The 21,681-nt window shown below is 35.1% G+C and overlaps 8 pseudogenes; 1 reads left to right on the top strand and 7 right to left on the bottom strand.

Annotated features, from left to right (window-relative positions):
* Window positions 1-190: 190 nt before the first annotated feature.
* On the bottom strand, window positions 191-1,529 carry LOC136041616 (cytochrome c oxidase subunit 3-like; annotated as a pseudogene).
* Window positions 1,529-2,203, bottom strand: LOC136041623 (ATP synthase subunit a-like; annotated as a pseudogene).
* Window positions 2,204-3,213: 1,010 nt separating this feature from the next.
* On the bottom strand, window positions 3,214-3,942 carry LOC136041615 (cytochrome c oxidase subunit 1-like; annotated as a pseudogene).
* On the bottom strand, window positions 3,839-4,656 carry LOC136041624 (cytochrome c oxidase subunit 1-like; annotated as a pseudogene).
* A 486-nt stretch (window positions 4,657-5,142) lies between these two features.
* LOC136041621 (NADH-ubiquinone oxidoreductase chain 2-like) lies at window positions 5,143-6,033 on the bottom strand (annotated as a pseudogene).
* A 7,962-nt stretch (window positions 6,034-13,995) lies between these two features.
* Window positions 13,996-15,787, top strand: LOC136041619 (NADH-ubiquinone oxidoreductase chain 5-like; annotated as a pseudogene).
* Window positions 15,788-16,555: 768 nt separating this feature from the next.
* LOC136041622 (ATP synthase subunit a-like) lies at window positions 16,556-18,015 on the bottom strand (annotated as a pseudogene).
* LOC136041610 (cytochrome c oxidase subunit 1-like) lies at window positions 16,556-20,273 on the bottom strand (annotated as a pseudogene).
* Window positions 20,274-21,681: the final 1,408 nt, after the last annotated feature.

The following is a 21,681-nucleotide window of genomic DNA, read 5'->3' as shown; positions in this document are numbered from 1 at the left end:
ATTTAAAGGACATTTATCCATTTATGCATTGAAAATGCATTGTATTAAATATACTATATAAATAGGCAGTGAGTAGAATTTAACTACCCGGTTGAAGAGTTAGCAGCTCCCATCCTTCTTTCTGCCTCTTAACAGGGGTCATCCCTTCCTCTTTATTAACAATGAAGCGCTATCAATTAGCTTCTGCTAAAGAGTGGGGGCCGAAAGGCCTAAATTCAGGTCGAAACTGGATTTGATAACATCAATTCTCACTCTGAGAGAAGGAACATCCCTCTTTTAGGATGCAAACCCAATGTTCTATTTAAACTATTCTCCTGAATAAAGCGTCTTTGATAAAGTTAGTGATTATTTAATTCATCTTAAGGCACCTTCCCTTCACTCATAAAATACCCCTGCAACAAGGATGAAAGTAAAGAAGATAATCAGGTAGGTTGTCGGGCAAGACATATTCAAATATACTATAGGTAGGAGTAAAGTAATCTCTACATCAAAAATAAGAAAAATTAGAGTAATAACAAAGAACCGGATAGAAAAGGGAGTACGAGAGGAATTCAAAGGATCGAATCCGCATTCAAATAGTGAACTCTTTTCGCGATCCAGAGAGACTTTCTTATTCACAAACACTCCGAGGGTTAATATAATAAAAACAAGCATAAAAATTCTTAATCAAATTAAAATAATTATCTTTCCCCAACAGGATCTCTTGATTGGAAGTCAAGTATAATATTTATACTAGAAAGATTTTATTCACCTCATCAGTAGATAGAAAGACAGAGAAACAATCAGACAACATCAACAAAGTGTCAATATCAAGCTGCAGCTTCAAACCCGAAATGATGTTGGGGAGAAAAGTAGCACTTAGCGTGATGTAAGATACTAATTATAAGGAAAATAGTCCCAATAAGTACATGTAAACCATGAAAACCTGTCGCTAAAAAGAATGTAGATCCATAGATTCTATCCGCAATAGTAAACGAGGCTTCTATATATTCCAACCCTTGAAGAAATGAAAAATATAACCCCAGCAATACAGTGAACAGAAGTCCCTGAAGGCATTGATCAAAATTATTTTCTATTAAGGCATGGTGGGCTCAAGTTACCGTAACTCCTGAAGCCAGCAGGATGCTTGTATTAAGCAGGGGTACTTGAAATGGATTAAAGCTTTCCACTCCAATTGGGGGTCATAAGGCCCCAACTTCAATATTTGGCGACAAACTTCTGTGAAAAAATGCCCAAAAGAAAGAGACAAAAAAGAAAACTTCAGATATAATAAACAGGATTATTCCCCATCGCAACCCAAATCCGACCTTCGTTGAATGTATTCCTTGAAAAGTAGCTTCTCGTGATACATCTCGTCATCATTGATACGAAACAAATATGATTGTTATTAATCCTGTAAAAAATAGCATTCTATCAAATGAATGAAACCATTTGACAAGTCCAGAAGTCATTGCAAAAGCTCCTATTCCGGTAGCTAGGGGTCAAGGTCTAATATTAACCAAATGATACGGGTGATTTAATTGATTCATTATTCTCTTGCGTAGAGAGTCATTAGAGTCATAAAAACATAAGATTGAATAATAGCTACAGAGAATTCCAATATTAATAGGATAATCTGTGAAAATACTACAATTGTAGTAACATATAAATTTCCCAGGGTACCTTGAGCCCCTAAAAGAGTCAATAGGAGATGGCCGGCAATTATATTAGCCGCAAGACGGACAGAGAGTGTAATAGGCCGAATCATATTTCTAATGATTTCAATTAATACCATGAAAGGTATTAAAGGTGCCGGTGTTCCTAAAGGTACAAGATGGGCTAAAGCATTCGTTGTCTCCCTAATCCAAGTATATAGAATAAAAGAGATTCACAGAGGAACTGCCAGTCTTAAGGTAACTGCTAAATGTCTAGTAGCGGTAAAAATATAAGGGAATAAACCAATAAAATTATTAAATAAAATGAATAAAAAGAGGGCAATAACTAGAATATTGGCACCAAATCTTGCTGGGCCTATAAGGAGGGATATCTCCCGATTCAATCCCATTAAAACTCTCTTAGCTAAAAATTGAGGTCGTGAAGGAATCAATCAGAAAGATATTACTATAAACAGAAGCGGGATTAATATTCTTAATCAGTTGGATAAAAAAGAGGAAGTCGGATCAAATACTGAAAAAAGGTTTGTTATCATTTTCAATTTAAGTAAACAGTTCGATCAGAGAAGCTTTTAGCAGAAGAAGCCGAACGGGGTTGATAAAGGAAAAATACCATAGTTATAATAGCTCATAGTAAAGCTATAGAGACAAAGAAGACCGTAATTCAAGGAAGTGGTATCATTTGAGGAATAAGAGACTGCCATCGGCTTCTTAAAGTTGACAACCTTATATTTATTAATAAACTAAGTCTCTGTACCACAGGGGGTAATTACCATAAGAGAGCTTAAGAGGCTACCGCTTGACTTTCAGCCACCCTATGAAATTTGTAACTCAAGTCACTTTAGAAAATCTCTCTCTCCAACAGCTTCAATCACAATAGGTATAAAACTATGTCCAGATCCACAAATTTCGGAACATTGTCCATAAAATACTCCGGGTATATTTACTAGAAGTCTGGACTGATTAAGCCGGCCTGGGACTGCATCCATCTTAATACCTAGAGATGGGACAGCTCATGAGTGTAGAACATCATCTGAAGTAATCATCAGACGGATAGCTTGATTATAGGGCACTGGCATACGATTGTCCACATCAAGTAAACGATATATGCCAGTAGAAAGTTCATTTGAAGGGATTATGTATGAATCAAATTGAATATCGTCAAAATCAGAGTATTCATAGGATCAGTATCACTGATGTCCCGTTACTTTAATAGTCAAGGCAGGGTTATGAATTTCATCAATTAAATAGAGAAGACGAATAGAAGGAAGGGCAATAGCTACTAAAATAATAGCAGGGATAACGGTTCAAACTGTCTCGATTGCCTGGCCATCAAGTAGATAACGATGGAGAAATTTATTAGAAAACAATGCAGCTAAGAAAAAGCCTACAAGAGAAGTGATTAAGATTACCACTAATAAAGCATGGTCATGGAAAAAAATAAGTTGTTCTATGAGGGGTGAATTCCCATTTTGTAAACCTAGTTGGAATCATTGAGACACTTTTAAAGGGGATACCCATCTTTGGAGCTTAAATCCAATGCATACATGTTTCTGCCACTTTAAAATGTAGAGATCATAGTAATTTATTCATAGGAGTGATCAGCAGGCGGATGGGGATGATTTCATTCCACACTTGATCTTAAATTAAGTGAAAAAACATTAATTCGTTTAGCGATCATGGCCTCTCAAATACAAAAAATAAATATTAATGTAGCAATCATAGATATAACTCTCCCTAATGAAGAAATTACATTTCATGAGGCATATGTGTCTGGATAATCTGCGTAACGACGTGGTATTCCAGCGAGACCTAAGAAATGTTGGGGGAAAAAAGTTAAGTTTACTCCTAAAAATATAATAAAGAAATGTACCTTAAGAAGAAACTGATTCATTCTTAATCCAGTCATTAGAGGAAATCAATGTACAAATCCTGCTATGATAGCAAAGACAGCACCCATTGATAAAACATAGTGGAAATGAGCAACTACATAATAAGTATAATGGAGAACAATATCAATTCTAGAGTTTGACAGGACAACTCCTGTAAGCCCCCCCACAGTAAACAAAAATACAAATCCTAGGGCCCACAACATAGATGGAGTTATAGTAAGTCGCGTCCCGTGTAAAGTTCCGATTCATCTAAAAATCTTAATTCCCGTAGGAATTGCAACAATCATAGTTGCAGCAGTAAAATAAGCTCGAGTGTCCACGTCCATTCCCACAGTAAATATATGATGAGCCCAGACAACAAAACCAAGAATACCAATTGCAAGTATAGCATAAATCATACCTAATGTACCAAATGCTTCCTTCTTACCTCTTTCTTGGCTAATAATGTGGGACACTATCCCGAATCCAGGTAAAATTAAAATATACACTTCAGGATGGCCAAAAAATCAAAATAAATGTTGATAAAGGATGGGATCCCCACCACCTGCGGGGTCGAAGAAAGAAGTATTTAAGTTACGATCAGTTAACAGTATAGTAATAGCCCCCGCTAGGACTGGAAGTGATAAAAGGAGAAGAACGGCGGCGATTCCCACTGCTCAGACGAAGAGAGGTATACGGTCAATAGATATTGACTGGGGTCGTATATTAATGATAGTAGTAATAAAATTTACAGCCCCTAAGATAGAGGAAACTCCAGCTAAATGAAGCGAGAAAATAGCTAAATCTACAGAAGGTCCGGCATGGGCAATGGCTGAGGATAGAGGGGGATAAACTGTTCATCCAGTTCCTGCACCTCTCTCAACTATAGATCTGGCCAAGAGAAGAGTCAAGGATGGTGGAAGTATTCAAAATCTTAAATTATTTAACCGGGGAAATGCTATATCCGGGGCCCCTAATATAATGGGCACTAGCCAGTTACCAAATCCCCCAATTAAGATTGGTATAACCATGAAAAAAATTATAATAAATGCATGAGCTGTCACAATAACATTATATACTTGTTCATCGCCAATCAGGGAACCTGGTTGACCCAACTCTGCTCGAATGAGCATTCTTAAAGAAGTCCCAACTATACCTGCTCAAGCCCCAAAAATAAAGTATAAAGTTCCAATATCCTTGTGATTTGTAGAATAAAATCAACGTTGCATAAGTAAAGTGGCCAATTATAGGTGCTAAATTGTAAATTTAGTTAAGGATTATTCCCTTTACTATGATTAATTTACGGCTCAGTAGTTTAAAAAAAAATACAAGATTGCAAATCTTGAGTTGTTTCTAACCCGGGCTTAATTAATTAAAAATTATTTTATTGTAAGCAGGGTAACGTGTATATAAGTGTTCTGTGCACGTAAGATTTTGATTCTTAAAGAGAAATTTACATTTCATATATAATAAGAAGAGATGAGGTGCCTGATAAAAAGGATTACGTTGATACTGTAATTATGTAGATAATACCCTCATCTATATTAAAGTAAATTATTAAAGCTTAAGAACTTCTTATTTCCAGCTTTGAAGGCTGGTAGTTTAATTAACTTAAAGCTTTACAAAAAGAATAGAGGAAGAAGAATATTAAACCCTATTGATAGAATACCCGGAATCTTTATTTTCTTAGACTTTACCTCTGAGGGAAATAAAAGAGATCTCATAGCAATCTTAAAATAAAAATAGACTGAGAAACATGAAGATACAACAAGGGCTAACACAAGAAGGGGGGATAAAATATTTATTTCCAGAGATATCCATTTAATAAAAAATCCCAGGAATGGGGGCAACCCGGCTAAAGAGAGAAGATTAAATGAAATCGAAGCTTTATAAATTAATCTAGCATTACTATTCATTTGGGCGAGGGAGTACGTACCCCTTTGCTGTAATAAAATTACCACAAAATATAGAATAGCCAAGTAAGTCATATAATAAACTAATATCAAGAAAAATCTACTTATATTAACTATTAGTCAAGATAAATGTCTAATGGAAGAAAACGCTATAATCAGCCGAAGGTTGGATTGGTTAATCCCACCTAATCCACCAATAAATGCTCTAATAAAAATGAAAAAAGAATTTGTGAATTGCAGTATAGCCAGTCCAAGAAGAGGCCCAATTTTCTGAAAAGTTATTAAAAGGGATAAAACCTTTCATGATATAGATTTAGAAATACTTACTAATCATATATGGAACGGGGCCGCACCAATCTTAATTAATAGGGCAAAAGGAATTAAGAATGAAAAGGATTGATTCAGAATACTCGCTAAAAAGATGACTGAGGCTACTGACTGAATTAAAAAATATTTTAATCTATTTTCTTTTCTTTCTTCAATTATGATAGGGATAAAGCTTAAAGAATTTATTTCTATTCTAAGCCACAAACCTAACCAAGAGTGGGAAGACACTATAAGAATATAAGAAAAAAATAGGCATAATCACTTAATCATTTAAAGAGAGATTACTCTATCATTGGGGTATGAGCCCAGTAGCTTAATTTAGCTTACTCTTTAACACCTCTGGGGGAGAAGAACCCCCCCCCCCCGAGTTTATGCTTCAAACTGAAGCGTAACGAGGGAGGGAGTTCTTCTCTCAGGTTAATCTGAATAAAATAACTTTATCCCTTTTTAACAGTAGACAATATTAGACTTTTATCAAACACTCAATTTTTTCTCCAATTAACGATTATGTTTATACTCCACACTAGGGGTAGGATTAAATTACTGATTTCCCTGAAAAAGATAAAATTATCGGCCTCGTAACTTGTTGGGGTGGGGGCCAATCTATATCAAGTCATCTCCTGTAAGGAGATAATGTAGATTGATCCCCCCCTTTTTTTGCTGGTATAGAATAAAATTATTTATTTCATACTTTTTGAAGAAAAATTTGAGGCGGGCCAATTTGCTTTTTACAGGATTGAAGGCAATATCCTGAAAAAGGCTGTTTTTGAGGTAAATATCAAGGATCTCAGCATTAAACGTGCAAAACGGGGTCACAAAATTCCTTAAACGCAAACTTTAAGCTGATTTTTAACGATTTTACGGGTTTTTTAATTCTTAATTTGAAACAATTTTACCTATATAGAACGTCATTACAATGATATAAAATAAAGCAAGTAATATTCTATCATAGTTACATTTAATTAGATATAAACTTATCCGTAGTATTTTTTCCTCGTCCTAACACTTAGTGTTAGGACAAAAAATACTACAAATAAGTTTATAACTCTATTAAATTTTTAAACCCTCTTAAGAGGGTTGTATTTGATGAGATAATGATTTTATTTATCCTGGAACACCAAATCTTCCAGGATAAATATAAATCAATATCTCTAGGTTATTTTAGAAACCCTCTTAAGAGGGTTTAAATAAAATTTAATAATATATAAATGATATAAATAACGTACATTCACCGCTCTTTTATTATTCTAATAAAAGAGCGGTGAATGTACTATACAGAACGTTATATAAACTAACATTAAATTATATGTATGTACGTAGGCTTGACTCTTTAACAAGGCCCCTCCTCAGACATGTAGGTCTGTGCCTACATGTCTGAGGGGGGGGGCCTTGTCTTAGAGGCAGCCTACGTATTTAAATATATCATTTCACCAATTTACATTTCATAAAATACGTCATCGTGTACTATATTCCACCATCCGTCCTTTTTTTAATGGCCGTCAACTTTAGTTGTTTGTTGCGTGAGGTTATATAATTAAGTATCATTTATATGGTAATTTTAGGTATTTAGGGGTGGGTTAATTCCCTATTTAACCTTTTTATTTTTTTCCATCATCGTCGCAATCGTAAATGTGTAAATGCAAGTATTTAAATAAATTCCAATTTTACTTACATTTACATGTAATTAATAAAAGTTCAATCCTGCTAACTTCATTAGTCATAGCCATTTCCACTTATTGCATCGTAATGAGGTAATTATCTAGACATACAAGATTTTATAACCAAACAAGTAGTCACTTTAAATCATATAATATGCCGAACGTATCAATCATTCACACTATTCATTTTTTATTTCAGATATCTGCAGCAACGTCTAGAGTATTTTCTACATTTAAATAAGGTTATCGAGGAGATATTTCACTCTTTACGGCGGCTAGATAATGGGTTTCGGTCGCTTGCTGGGGTGACTGCTTTCAATGACATTATACATCTGATCTTCCATCACTTGTAGTCACAAACTACATTCTCAAACACACTCAAACTAGTATATAATTCTCATCTCACTTCTTTGTCCGTCACTATTATTTTCCGTTGCAATATCATTCTTATACTCTATTCAGTCCTTTTTATCCCAGCATCTAGCAGTAAAAGTTTGATTCTAGCTAGCTTATTTACTCTTTCTACGAGTCATATGCAAGATATCATTATAGGTTAGAAGTGCAGTGATTGACATTATTGCCTACTTCTTAGGTATAGCGAACGAAAAGATAGGGGGACCACTTTGTGCCAGCATCCGCGGTCATACAAGGCCCTAGAGCAAATATTTTAGGTGAACAGAGGAGCTTTGGGACAAGTATATTTTAGATCAATAAGGGTGAAATCTGTATTTATTCTCCATTTGTTTGAATAAAGCACTCTTTAGATGACCAAACAACTAGGATTAGATACCCTATTAGTTCATTTCCAATTAACCTGGGTAGTATTATTTAAACCTAAAGAATTTGGCGGTTTCTAAACTTACTAGAGGAACCTGCCCCGTAAACGACAATCCACGAGACAACCAACCCGTTCTTGTGAAACAGCTTATATACCGTCGTTTAGGGGATTAAATAAATAACTGCTCTTAATTGCTTAGGCTAATAAATCAGATCAAGGTGTAGCTTATGTCCGGGAGAGGGTGGGTTACAATAAGAACTTAAACGGAATTTTCATTTTATCATGGAGAAGAAGGTGGATTTAGAAGTAAGGCCTATCAACCTGAAGGAGGCTCTGAGAAATGTACACATCGCCCGTCGCTCTCTTGTCCGAAGAGATAAGTCGTAACAAAGTAGGTATACCGGAAGGTGTATCTTGAAAGAGGGAGGGAGTTTGAATAAACATTTTGCTTACACTAAAAAGATACTCTTTAGAGTGCTCTCTAAATCTTTATTTACAAATTTATTCAAAACAATATTATATTAGTAAAAGAATTGAATTTATTCAAGGCCTAAGTACTGAAAAGGAAAGTCTACTAATTACAAAGAAGTTATTGTTTGTACCTTTTGTATCAGGGTTTATTAAATTTCTATCTTTATTGCCGAATCCCGAAACAAGGTGATCCATATTGGTTAAAGATGATTGTTTCATAAATCTCTTCAAGACCAATATCGTTGTGAAAAATATTTCGTACCTTTATATCTGGTTGGCAGAATACTCCTTTAGGGTACTCCGTAAGGAAAATTTTCTAGGGGACGAGCTCTAGAAAAAATTATATTATAATATCAAGAAAAACATGATTAGGCTTAAAAGTTGCCTCGGTTTAATAACCATTGTTACTAAAATGATAATTTCAAAATAATTAATTCAAACTAGCCGATGCTAATTACATAAATTTAGCAATCACAATGATAGAATTAGTAGAACTATAAATGCACTTAACATAATATTCCTCAAAAAATCCCAAAGGAATTCGGCAAAACTCATCTCCGCCTGTTTAACAAAGACATCGCCTCTTAATTTTAGGTGGTCGAGCCTGCCCACTGATGAATTAAAGGGCCGTGGTATATTGACCATGCGAAGGTAGCATAATCATTAGCCTTTTGATTTGGGGCTGGAATGAAAGGTTTGACGAGAGATGGTCTGTCTCTTCGATCAAATTGAAGTTAATCTTTAAGCTTAAATTTACTTGGAGGGCGATAAGACCCTATAGATCTTTACATTTAATTCTTTTGTTTTGCGGTAGGTAATTAGACAGAGCAAAATAATGTTCGGTTGGGGCGACGGTAAGAACAGAATAAACACTTACAACATAAACACATCAATAAATGACCATTGATCCTTAGATGAATAAAGACCAAGTTACCTTAGGGATAACAGCGTAATTCTTTTTGAGAGTTCAAATCGACAAAAGAGTTTGCGACCTCGATGTTGGTTCAGGGACCCTACTCGGTGCAGCAGCCTAGAGAGGCAGTCTGTTCGACTGTTAAACCCCTACGTGATCTGAGTTCAGACCGGCGTAAGCCAGGTTAGTTTCTACCCCCAAGGCAAATTCACTCATGATAGTACGAAAGGACCTCTTGAGATTTTATGTCAGCTTGGCAGACAAATGCGTTAGATTTAGGATCTATTTATAAGGAGACCTTAGTTGATAGCACTAGCTTAAATGATCTATTTTATCTTTTTACAAGTAGTTATGGTTTTAGTTTCAGTTGCTTTTTTAACACTATTAGAACGAAAGATCTTGGGTTACATTCAGTTGCGTAAGGGCCCAAATAAAGTCGGTTTTCTTGGGATCCTACAGCCTTTTTCTGATGGGATCAAATTATTTTGTAGGGAAGTCTCACTTCCTCTTATCTCAAATTTCATACCGTATCTCGTTGCTCCTGTATTCAGTCTATTCCTTTCTTTTTTTTATGAACTCTAGTCCCATTTATTTCTTACGGTGCAAAATTCAATTTATCATTCCTATTAGTCATTTGTGCAATGAGAGTGAGAGTATACAGAATTATGGTCGCAGGTTGGTCCTCTAACTCTAAGTATTCTCTGCTAGGAAGAATTCGCGCAGGGGCACAGACCATCTCCTACGAGGTATCTTTAATTATTATCATCCTTTCTCCTTTAATGCTATTTAAAAAGCTCGATCTAGAAGGGTACCTAGTCAAATCTTCTTACGTAGGTTGACCTTTATACTTATGTCTTCCTCTAGGATTGTGCTGATTTATTACAATTCTGGCAGAGACTAATCGAACACCCTTTGATCTAGCTGAGGGTGAATCCGAGTTAGTGTCGGGGTTCAATACAGAATACATAGGAGTCGGTTTCGCTCTAATTATATTATCAGAATACGCTAGCATTCTTTTTATATCTCTACTATTTAGTGTAGTATTCGGGTCCATAAGCTTCTTTATATTTTGTTTAGTGGTGTACTCCTATCTCTGGAGACGCGGCTCCTATCCCCGCTATCGTTACGATAACCTAATACATTTATGCTGGAAAAGTCTTTTACCTACATCTTTAATATTCCTGTGCTTTTATTGAAGCCTTTCTCAAGGGGGTTAAAAATAAAGACCCCTGGTTGTATAATCAACCTTATTCTGCTTTCAAAACAGATGCTTTAATCGGCCAAGGGGTCTAATTAGACAATTTTGTCATTCAAATTAATAACGATTGGAGTAAACACAAAATATGAGAAGTAAGCACACGTAAGAACCTGTCCCAGAAAAATATAGGGGTCTTCTACAGGTCGTGCCCCAATTCATGTTAGAAGTAAAAAGACTGATACTCAGGATCAAAACAAAGGCTGGGCTACAGAATAAAACTCAAGACCTCGAAACTTAGGCTTAAATGTAAAGGGAAGGGACACAAGAATGAGAATAGAAGAAACAAGGGCAATTACCCCTCCTAGCTTATTAGGAATAGACCGCAAAATAGCGTATGCAAACAGAAAATACCATTCCGGTTGAATATGAGCTGGGGTAACCAACGGGTTAGCAGGAATGAAATTATCCGGGTCCCCTAGAAGATAGGGTCTAGTTAAGGAGAGAGTCACAAGAAAAAAGATAAGGACTATAAATCCCACGGTATCCTTAATGGTAAAATAAGGGTGGAACGGTAACTTGTCTAAGTTAGCGTTAATTCCAAGGGGGTTATTTGAACCTCTTTGATAAAGGAATAAAAGGTGAATTATTGTCAGACCGGCCACCAGAAAGGGGATCAAGAAATGAAAAGTGAAAAATCGCGTCAGAGTGGGATTATCAACAGCAAACCCCCCTCATAACCATTGTACTACATCGTTACCAATATAAGGTACGGCAGATATTAAGTTTGTAATTACAGTCGCCCCCCAGAAGGACATTTGACCTCACGGGAGAACATACCCTAAAAAAGCAGCGGCTATTACAAGAAACAAAAGAGCAATTCCAGTCATTCATGTCTCGAAATAATGGAAAGAACCATAATACATCCCTCGGCCAATATGAAAATAAATGCAAATAAAGAAAAAAGAGGCACCATTGGCGTGGACAGTTCGGAGCAGCCAACCGTAGTTGACATCTCGGCAAATATGGGCCACTCTAGAGAAAGCTAAGTCTACTCTCGCCGTGTAATGCATCGCTAAAAAAAGTCCAGTAACAATTTGAATAACAAGACAGAGGCCCAGGAGAGAGCCAAAGTTTCATCAAATAGAAATGTTGGCCGGCACAGGTAGATCCACCAAGGCAGAATTAATAATTTTAAGGGTAGGTTGTGTCTTACGTAGAGATAACATTTTATTTCCTAAGATCACGGAATTACTAGATCATTGACCGTAAAGGTTTTTTATTACTGTTCAAAAAATCAATGACCAGCAGGAGCGCTAAAAATAAATATACTACTATAAACGAGTAGGCCAGTACGGTAAGTCTATTAACATTAAAATTGATGATCACGAAATCGGCAGGATAGAGGTAGCCCGAGGAAGGGCTCATAAACATGAAATTCTTATTTAAAACTAAGAAAGACAAGACAATTGTAGGTATCACCCATACGAATGACGTTAAATCCACAGCAAATTTCTCGTTAGCTCTTAGCGAAGACACATAAATAAACATTACCAGAATCCCCCCTAGAAATATCAAAAAGAGAATTAGTGAAATTCACAGAGAAACATTTTTAAGCATAATACAAATCAATAAAGTTTGAACGAACAACGAGAGTGTAAAAGCAAGAGGATGATTCATTAGAAGCATAAATATGGAGATAACAACGATAGATCCTAGGATGTCAAAAGGTAGTTTAATAAAAATATTAACTTTGGAAGTTAAAGATGTTAATAACTCTTTTGAAGACCGAGAGATTCCTCTAAATTTGGTTTACAAGACCGACATTATTTTTTAATTACTCAGTCAATCATAATAATTTACTTATCACTTTCTTTAGGACTACTAATTTTCTCTTCAAGAAACAAGCATCTTCTAGTAACTCTATTGAGATTAGAATTTCTCATTCTTTTATTGTTCAGATTATTAATATATTCAAACTATATGAGAATAATTAACGCGTTCATCTTTCTTAGAGTCACAGTTTGTGAAGGAGCTTTGGGATTATCAGTATTGGTATCTTTAGTACTTTCGTCAGGATCAGATCAAGTACAGTTCCTAAATGAATAAGTGGTTCTTTACCTCAAGTCTAATATACTTAATATTAATATACAAGTTAATATCAGAATTTCATCTAGAGTGGGGAATTACTCTTTTAACATTGACTTCAGGAATTTTCTTTCTAATAGTTATTAGATTAAAGCCAAGTTGGCCATTAAGCTATAGAACTATCCTCGTAAGCTTGTTTGTCCTTTTGTGACTCACCTTTACTACTCAGTCATTCATCTTATTCTACGTCTTCTTTGAGTGCTCTCTAATTCCCACAATTATTTTAATCCTCGGGTGAGGTTACCAGCCAGAGCGTCTACCTGCTTCCTATTATTTCTTATTCTATACTCTACTATCCTCTTTACCTCTACTCTTTATTATCATTGCCCACACGAGTATTTATTCGTCATCCTTCTTGCAATTTTGGGGTAATTTCACAGACAAGATAATCTTCTTGCTAGCCATCCTTTCTTTTCTAGTGAAACTCCCAGTTTATTTTGCACACATTTGATTACCTAAGGCTCACGTAGAGGCTCCAGTAACTGGCTCTATAGTGTTAGCCGCCATTCTCCTCAAGCTAGGGGGTTACGGCCTCTATTTAGTACAGGTATTAAATATTTATAGAGAAACAACATTAATAGGGGTCTGCTTAATAGGCGGGATCTTCAGCTGCTTGATCTGTCTACGCCAATCCGATGTCAAATCCTTAATTGCTTATTCCTCCGTCGCTCACATATCATTCGTTATTTTAGGTATACTTATATCTTGTACTTACACCAACATAAGATCAATTTTAATAATGGTATCTCACGGGATTTGTTCCTCTGGATTATTCTACTTAAGCTATCTATTTTATGCGCGCATCTGAAGTCGCAGATTCCTTCTTACCCGTAGAATAATCTCTCTTTTTCCATATTTATGTTTTTGATGACTCAGTCTTAGCTTCCTTAATATAGGATTACCCCCTTCACTTAACTTCTTTTCCGAAATATATTTTTTTATCGGCGTATTTAGTCTAGACTGAATAGTAGTAGGCCTATCTGGAATCTTATGTTTTCTTTCATCTTGTTATTGTATTTATTTATACTCCAGTACAAGTCACGGGGAGAGATTGTATATCTTTAGCTGATTAGAATACAACTTAAAGGAATATATAATCGGAAGAGCTCATCTGATTCCGTTACTGACTTTAATTTTCGTTTACTGTTATAGTTTAAAGAGAATATTAGTTTGTGGAACTAAAGGAGAGTCATCTCTGACAGTATTGTTATATTTTGTATCAGGTTACATCTTACTATTTACCGGAGTAATAAGTGTTTGTTGCTCATTTTTATTATTCCTATCAGATGAAATCTATTTATTAAAAGTATCCTTTTTGCATTTGGATTACCAAGTGTGCTTTGATTGGCTAAGACTATCATTCATCTTCTTAGTTCTCTTAATCTCTTCTCAAGTTATAATTTATTCTTCTTATTATATAAGAGGTGAAACTTTTGTTAATCGTTTCATATATATAATATTAGGATTCATCTCATCTATGGTTCTGTTGATTATATCTTCGGATGGATTAAGATTAATATTAGGTTGAGATGGGTTAGGTATCACTTCATATCTATTAATTATATTTTACAAAAATTATAATTCTTCCTCTAGAGGAATAATTACTATTTTAAGAAATCGGGTAGGTGATGTACTAATTTTATGGTCATTAGGGCTAATATTTTACTCTAAGAGCTGAGATTATATATTCTTAAGATATTTCTCTTTATCAATTATGCTCTTCTTTATTCTATCTTCTTTTACCAAAAGAGCTCAACTACCTTTTTCTGCATGGCTACCAGCAGCCATGGCGGCTCCTACCCCCGTCTCATCCCTAGTCCATTCATCCACACTAGTGACAGCCGGGATTTATCTGATAATTCGTTTGTCTCCTTCATTTGAAGAGAGAGGGTGTTTTTTACTCGTTGTCATAGGGGCCTTAACTTCCTTTTTTTCAGGCCTGGCTGCGTTCGGAGAAAACGATCTAAAACGAGTAATTGCGTTATCTACATTAAGCCAGCTAGGAGTAATAATATTTTCTCTAGGTTTAGGGCTCACTCTATTTTGTTATTTTCATCTTTTTGCCCATGCACTTTTTAAGGCTCTTCTTTTTATATGTTCGGGGGTCGTAATTCATTCACTAGGGGTACAAGATATACGTCGAATAGGAGGGGTATCCAGGATACTCCCTTACACTAGCTATATTATCTTAGTTTGCTCTCTTAGATTAATAGGGTTCCCATATTTATCGGGTTTCTTTTCAAAAGATCTAATTATTGAATCTTCAGAGAGTCTATATATATTATTTCCTAGTGTACTTATATTAGTTTCATGTCTTCTAACAAGAACTTATTCTTCACGAATTGCAATAATATGTTTGTGCTCCTACAATTATAATTTAAGCTGTCAATACAGGGACGAAGAAGGGGATTATCTAACTCCCCTTTTTGTTCTTTATTGAGGGGCTGTCATAGGGGGGTATATTTTTTATTGATGTTTTCTGGGGGACGTAAGAATCATCTTAGGTCCATTTGAAAAGATTCTCCTCCTCTCCCTTATCATAGTAGGGGTGATTTTACCTCACTTTATCAAATCATTCAGTTTAAGCCTAATACATTATGTAAGTAGAATAATATTTTTACCATTCATTACAGGGCGAACAAGCTCCATACCTTTATTTATGGGTGAACTCCTTTATCATGAGGGTGATTGTGGTTGGGTAGAAGAAGCGGGGCCGTCATTAATCTATCAGAATAGCTTACGGGGGTCATCTCTATTTTCGTTTTTAACCTCCTCTCCATATAAGGTACTTATCCTATCTTCTTTATTATTCACACTATTTATATATTTCTATAGCTTAATAAGAGCACAACACTGAAGATGTTGGGGTGGATGATTCCTGGAAATATTTAAAGGACATTTATCCATTTATGCATTGAAAATGCATTGTATTAAATATACTATATAAATAGGCAGTGAGTAGAATTTAACTACCCGGTTGAAGAGTTAGCAGCTCCCATCCTTCTTTCTGCCTCTTAACAGGGGTCATCCCTTCCTCTTCATTAACAATGAAGCGCTATCAATTAGCTTCTGCTAAAGAGTGGGGGCCGAAAGGCCTAAATTCAGGTCGAAACTGGATTTGATAACATCAATTCTCACTCTGAGAGAAGGAACATCCCTCTTTTAGGATGCAAACCCAATGTTCTATTTAAACTATTCTCCTGAATAAAGCGTCTTTGATAAAGTTAGTGATTATTTAATTCATCTTAAGGCACCTTCCCTTCACTCATAAAATACCCCTGCAACAAGGATGAAAGTAAAGAAGATAATCAGGTAGGTTGTCGGGCAAGACATATTCAAATATACTATAGGTAGGAGTAAAGTAATCTCTACATCAAAAATAAGAAAAATTAGAGTAATAACAAAGAACCGGATAGAAAAGGGAGTACGAGAGGAATTCAAAGGATCGAATCCGCATTCAAATAGTGAACTCTTTTCGCGATCCAGAGAGACTTTCTTATTCACAAACACTCCGAGGGTTAATATAATAAAAACAAGCATAAAAATTCTTAATCAAATTAAAATAATTATCTTTCCCCAACAGGATCTCTTGATTGGAAGTCAAGTATAATATTTATACTAGAAAGATTTTATTCACCTCATCAGTAGATAGAAAGATAGAGAAACAATCAGACAACATCAACAAAGTGTCAATATCAAGCTGCAGCTTCAAACCCGAAATGATGTTGGGGAGAAAAGTAGCACTTAGCGTGACGTAAGATACAAATTATAAGGAAAATAGTCCCAATAAGTACATGTAAACCATGAAAACCTGTCGCTAAAAAGAATGTAGATCCATAGATTCTATCCGCAATAGTAAACGAGGCTTCTATATATTCCAACCCTTGAAGAAATGAAAAATATAACCTCAGCAATACAGTGAACAGAAGTCCCTGAAGGCATTGATCAAAATTATTTTCTATTAAGGCATGGTGGGCTCAAGTTACCGTAACTCCTGAAGCCAGCAGGATACTTGTATTAAGCAGGGGTACTTGAAATGGATTAAAGCTTTCCACTCCAATTGGGGGTCATAAGGCCCCAACTTCAATATTTGGCGACAAACTTCTGTGAAAAAATGCCCAAAAGAAAGAGACAAAAAAGAAAACTTCAGAGATAATAAACAGGATTATTCCCCATCGCAACCCAAATCCGACCTTCGTTGAATGTATTCCTTGAAAAGTAGCTTCTCGTGATACATCTCGTCATCATTGATACGAAACAAATATGATTGTTATTAATCCTGTAAAAAATAGCATTCTATCAAATGAATGAAACCATTTGACAAGTCCAGAAGTCATTGCAAAAGCTCCTATTCCGGTAGCTAGGGGTCAAGGTCTAATATTAACTAAATGATACGGGTGATTTAATTGATTCATTATTCTCTTGCGTAGAGAGTCATTAGAGTCATAAAAACATAAGATTGAATAATAGCTACAGAGAATTCCAATATTAATAGGATAATCTGTGAAAATACTACAATTGTAGTAACATATAAATTTCCCAGGGTACCTTGAGCCCCTAAAAGAGTCAATAGGAGATGGCCGGCAATTATATTAGCCGCAAGACGGACAGAGAGTGTAATAGGCCGAATCATATTTCTAATGATTTCAATTAATACCATGAAAGGTATTAAAGGTGCCGGTGTTCCTAAAGGTACAAGATGGGCTAAAGCATTCGTTGTCTCCCTAATCCAAGTATATAGAATAAAAGAGATTCACAGAGGAACTGCCAGTCTTAAGGTAACTGCTAAATGTCTAGTAGCGGTAAAAATATAAGGGAATAAACCAATAAAATTATTAAATAAAATGAATAAAAAGAGGGCAATAACTAGAATATTGGCACCAAATCTTGCTGGGCCTATAAGGAGGGATATCTCCCGATTCAATCCCATTAAAACTCTCTTAGCTAAAAATTGAGGTCGTGAAGGAATCAATCAGAAAGATATTACTATAAACAGAAGCGGGATTAATATTCTTAATCAGTTGGATAAAAAAGAGGAAGTCGGATCAAATACTGAAAAAAGGTTTGTTATCATTTTCAATTTAAGTAAACAGTTCGATCAGAGAAGCTTTTAGCAGAAGAAGCCGAACGGGGTTGATAAAGGAAAAATACCATAGTTATAATAGCTCATAGTAAAGCTATAGAGACAAAGAAGACCGTAATTCAAGGAAGTGGTATCATTTGAGGAATAAGAGACTGCCATCGGCTTCTTAAAGTTGACAACCTTATATTTATTAATAAACTAAGTCTCTGTACCACAGGGGGTAATTACCATAAGAGAGCTTAAGAGGCTACCGCTTGACTTTCAGCCACCCTATGAAATTTGTAACTCAAGTCACTTTAGAAAATCTCTCTCTCCAACAGCTTCAATCACAATAGGTATAAAACTATGTCCAGATCCACAAATTTCGGAACATTGTCCATAAAATACTCCGGGTATATTTACTAGAAGTCTGGACTGATTAAGCCGGCCTGGGACTGCATCCATCTTAATACCTAGAGATGGGACAGCTCATGAGTGTAGAACATCATCTGAAGTAATCATCAGACGGATAGCTTGATTATAGGGCACTGGCATACGATTGTCCACATCAAGTAAACGATATATGCCAGTAGAAAGTTCATTTGAAGGGATTATGTATGAATCAAATTGAATATCGTCAAAATCAGAGTATTCATAGGATCAGTATCACTGATGTCCCGTTACTTTAATAGTCAAGGCAGGGTTATGAATTTCATCAATTAAATAGAGAAGACGAATAGAAGGAAGGGCAATAGCTACTAAAATAATAGCAGGGATAACGGTTCAAACTGTCTCGATTGCCTGGCCATCAAGTAGATAACGATGGAGAAATTTATTAGAAAACAATGCAGCTAAGAAAAAGCCTACAAGAGAAGTGATTAAGATTACCACTAATAAAGCATGGTCATGGAAAAAAATAAGTTGTTCTATGAGGGGTGAATTCCCATTTTGTAAACCTAGTTGGAATCATTGAGACACTTTTAAAGGGGATACCCATCTTTGGAGCTTAAATCCAATGCATACATGTTTCTGCCACTTTAAAATGTAGAGATCATAGTAATTTCTTCATAGGAGTGATCAGCAGGCGGATGGGGATGATTTCATTCCACACTGGATCTTAAATTAAGTGAAAAAATATTAATTCGTTTAGCGATCATGGCCTCTCAAATACAAAAAATAAATATTAATGTAGCAATCATAGATATAACTCTCCCTAATGAAGAAATTACATTTCATGAGGCATATGTGTCTGGATAATCTGCGTAACGACGTGGTATTCCAGCGAGACCTAAGAAATGTTGGGGGAAAAAAGTTAAGTTTACTCCTAAAAATATAATAAAGAAATGTACCTTAAGAAGAAACTGATTCATTCTTAATCCAGTCATTAGAGGAAATCAATGTACAAATCCTGCTATGATAGCAAAGACAGCACCCATTGATAAAACATAATGGAAATGAGCTACTACATAATAAGTATCATGGAGAACAATATCAATTCTAGAGTTTGACAGGACAACTCCTGTAAGCCCCCCCACAGTAAACAAAAATACAAATCCTAGGGCCCACAACATAGATGGAGTTATAGTAAGTCGCGTCCCGTGTAAAGTTCCGATTCATCTAAAAATCTTAATCCCCGTAGGAATTGCAATAATCATAGTTGCAGCAGTAAAATAAGCTCGAGTGTCCACGTCCATTCCCACAGTAAATATATGATGAGCCCAGACAACAAAACCAAGAATACCAATTGCAAGTATAGCATAAATCATACCTAATGTACCAAATGCTTCCTTCTTACCTCTTTCTTGGCTAATAATGTGGGACACTATCCCGAATCCAGGTAAAATTAAAATATACACTTCAGGATGGCCAAAAAATCAAAATAAATGTTGATAAAGGATGGGATCCCCACCACCTGCGGGGTCGAAGAAAGAAGTATTTAAGTTACGATCAGTTAACAGTATAGTAATAGCCCCCGCTAGGACTGGAAGTGATAAAAGGAGAAGAACGGCGGTGATTCCTACTGCTCAGACGAAGAGAGGTATACGGTCAATAGATATTGACTGGGGTCGTATATTAATGATAGTAGTAATAAAATTTACAGCCCCTAAGATAGAGGAAACTCCAGCTAAATGAAGCGAGAAAATAGCTAAATCTACAGAAGGTCCAGCATGGGCAATGGCTGAGGATAGAGGGGGATAAACTGTTCATCCAGTTCCTGCACCTCTCTCAACTATAGATCTAGGCTCTTTTCCTTTGTCAAAAGTTTTAGTTTTCGAGGGTAATAGCTACGTATGTTGAAAAAATTAAGATATTAGACTATTTTATGATTGCAAATGGTAAAGAATGTGATTAAAGGCTCTTTTCCTATTTCAAAAGTTTTAGTTTTCGAGGGTAATAGCTACATTTGTTGAAAAAATGAATATACTAGACAATTTTATGATTGCAAATGGTAAAGAATGTGATTAAAGGCTCTTTTCCTATTTTAAAAGTTTTAGTTTTCGAGGGTAATAGCTACGTATGTTGAAAAAATGAAGATATTAGACTATTTTATGATTGCACATGGTAAAGAAAGAGATTAAAGGCTCTTTTCCTATGTCAAAAGTTTTAGTTTTCGAGGGTAATAGCTACTTATGTTGAAAAAATGAAGATATTAGACTATTTTATGATTGCAAATGGTAAAGAATGTAATTAAAGGCTCTTTTCCTATTTCAAAAGTTTTAGTTTTCGAGGGTAATAGCTACGTATGTTGAAAAAATGAAGATATTAGACTATTTTATGATTGCAAATGGTAAAGAATGTGATTAAAGGCTCTTTTCCTATTTCAAAAGTTTTAGTTTTCGAGGGTAATAGCTACTTTTGTTGAAAAAATGAAGATATTAGACTATTTTATGATTGCAAATGGTAAAGAATGTGATTAAAGGCTCTTTTCCTTTTTCAAAAGTTTTAGTTTTCGAGGGTAATAGCTACGTATGTTGAAAAAATGAAGATATTAGACTATTTTATGATTGCAAATGGTAAAGAATGTGATTAAAGGCTCTTTTCCTATTTCAAAAGTTTTAGTTTTCGAGGGTAATAGCTACGTATGTTGAAAAAATGAAGATATTAGACTATTTTATGATTGCAAATGGTAATGAATGTGATTAAAGGCTCTTTTCCTATTTCAAAAGTTTTAGTTTCCGAGGGTAAGAGCTTTGTCTGTGGAAAAAATGAAGATATTAGACAATTTTATGATTGCACATGGTAAAGAATGTGAATAAAGGCTCTTTTCCTATTTCAAAAGTTTTAGTTTTCGAGGGTAATACCTACGTATGTTGAAAAAATGAAGATATTAGACTATTTTATGATTGCACATGGTAAAGAATGTGATTAAAGGCTCTTTTCCTATGTCAAAAGTTTTAGTTTTCGAGGGTAATAGCTACGTATGTTGAAAAAATGAAAATATTAGACAATTTTATGATTGTACATGGTAAAGAATGTGATTAAAGGCTCTTTTCCTATTTCAAAAGTTTTAGTTTTCTAGGGTAATAGCTTTGTTTGTGGAAAAAATTAAGATATTAGACTATTTTATGATTGCATATGGTAAAGAATGTGATTAAATGCTCTTTTCCTATTTCAAAAGTTTTAGTTTTCGAGGGTAATAGCTACGTATGTTGAAAAAATGAAGATATTAGACAATTTTATGATTGCACATGG

The sequence above is a fragment of the Artemia franciscana genome, unplaced genomic scaffold, assembly GCF_032884065.1.
Source record: "Artemia franciscana unplaced genomic scaffold, ASM3288406v1 PGA_scaffold_302, whole genome shotgun sequence".
Lineage (NCBI taxonomy): Eukaryota > Metazoa > Arthropoda > Branchiopoda > Anostraca > Artemiidae > Artemia > Artemia franciscana.
The sequence above is the reverse complement of the archived record's forward strand: the minus strand, read 5'-3'. Positions and strand labels throughout refer to the sequence as shown.